General features: G+C 39.5%; 1 long non-coding RNA gene across 1 annotated transcript; it reads left to right on the plus strand.

Annotated features, from left to right (window-relative positions):
* Positions 716–1459, plus strand: LOC110267809. The gene is made up of 3 exons (XR_002355729.1): positions 716–1023; positions 1122–1253; positions 1371–1459. It is a non-coding gene; the product is annotated as an uncharacterized LOC110267809 (long non-coding RNA).

Below are 1712 nucleotides of genomic sequence, written 5' to 3' on the forward strand. Positions count from 1 at the left end.
TTAAGTACTTTAATTTTAGAAATTATTTTATTAAAGATAATTAAAGCAAATTTTGATTGATTGAGTTTAAAGTAATTTAAGGTTTTATCTGATTTTATAATTATCGAATTATTTTCTATATTTAAATTATAAAGTTTAACAAATGTAAAATGATAAGAATTTTATATGATTTGGTTTAAATAATTGAGATTTCGGAATTTAATATTAATATTTTATAAATAAAGAAAATTATTTATATTACCTTATAATTTCAATTAGAGTATTTGATTTCAAATCAATTAGTATTTTAATACAAAAAATAATATTTTAGAGTAATTTTTGAGATTTAATTAGATTTCAGATTAACCCAAAATCTCCAATTTCATACACAAAACCTTAATTCCCAAATTAAAAACCCTAACCCCCTTTTAACCTAACCCTAACCGCCAATGTTTCCCCTAAACCTTACCAAGCTCGGCGGCAGCAGTAGAAAAGAAAGAAAGAAATGGTGAGGGTAGAGAGGGGAGAACAGGAGAGCAGAAGAAGAGGGGAAGAAGGGGGACCACATGCAGTCATCACCGCCGTGCCGCGTCGCTTCTTCGCCGCCGTTCGCGCTTCTACCGCTGTCAGAACTGCACGCCGCCACTGGAAGCATCTTTATCGTCGCCGTTAATGTTGGTCGGTGAACAGTGGGAAGACGCGCGAGGAAGGAGAAGCCTTCGTTGTCGCGCCTTGTGCTGCCAGCTTCGTCACACCTGATCATCATCATCACTGCCAGACCTCTGTGTCACACTGGCGCCGCGAGTTGCTATCAAGCCACCACAAGCAGGACCCGATGCAAAGAGAGAGACAGAACGACGCAAGGAGAGAGAGAAGGCATTGCAGGGTGGTTTCTGCCGCCGCTGCTTTCTCCGCCATCGCCGTCTGAGGAGCTCGCCACTGCCGGAGTCACGAGCTGAAGTGGGGGAGAAGGCCATCTTCCCTGTGTTGTTGCAGTCATTGTGCTGCTACTGCTACGCTTCATTTTATTTTTCATTAATTACTGTAAGTTATTTTTGTTTTGGAACCTCCACTGCTACTGTCCTGCTATCCGTTGATTGAGAACTTTAAGGCGTTGATGTTTTAGGATTAAGTCACTGCAGCTGTGGGCTCTGATGGTTGATGCTCTTTAAGAATCGTTGCTGCTGGGGTGACTGAAATTGCTACTGCTAGTTCTAACGTTGCTACCGTTGCTGTTGACTTGCCCTAATTTAAGTTCAGTGTCACTGCCCTAGGTCTAGCCTTTCTCCTGACTCTGTTTCACTTTTATACTCTGAATTGCCTTGGTCTCATTTATCTGTTTGTTATGGTTATAATTCCATTTTAGTTTCGGTGTTGCCTTGAATTTTTAGAATTGTTTCTGCATTTGATTCCATCAAATTTGATGTTGCTGCGAGTGTAATCGGAGTTGGTGATGTTGCCATCGTCTCGGTTGTGTTGGAATCGCCACTGCTGCTGTTGTGAGTTTAGGCTAAGCGGGACTGTTGTGTTAAATTATGCGATTGCAACATCGAGGTAGGGGCGCTTTTCTTAAACTTGTTTTACTTTCTAGAGTTGTTATAAATCGATATTAATGCGTAAAATACATTTTGTGGTTTCGTAAGTCTTATGAATTGAATTGAGTTACTTTGGATGAATGAGATTATTAGTTCAATTGATTGATTGATCGATTGAGAAAGTTGAATATTCTGATT

The sequence above is a fragment of the Arachis ipaensis genome, chromosome B02 (genome assembly GCF_000816755.2).
Source record: "Arachis ipaensis cultivar K30076 chromosome B02, Araip1.1, whole genome shotgun sequence".
NCBI lineage: Eukaryota > Viridiplantae > Streptophyta > Magnoliopsida > Fabales > Fabaceae > Arachis > Arachis ipaensis.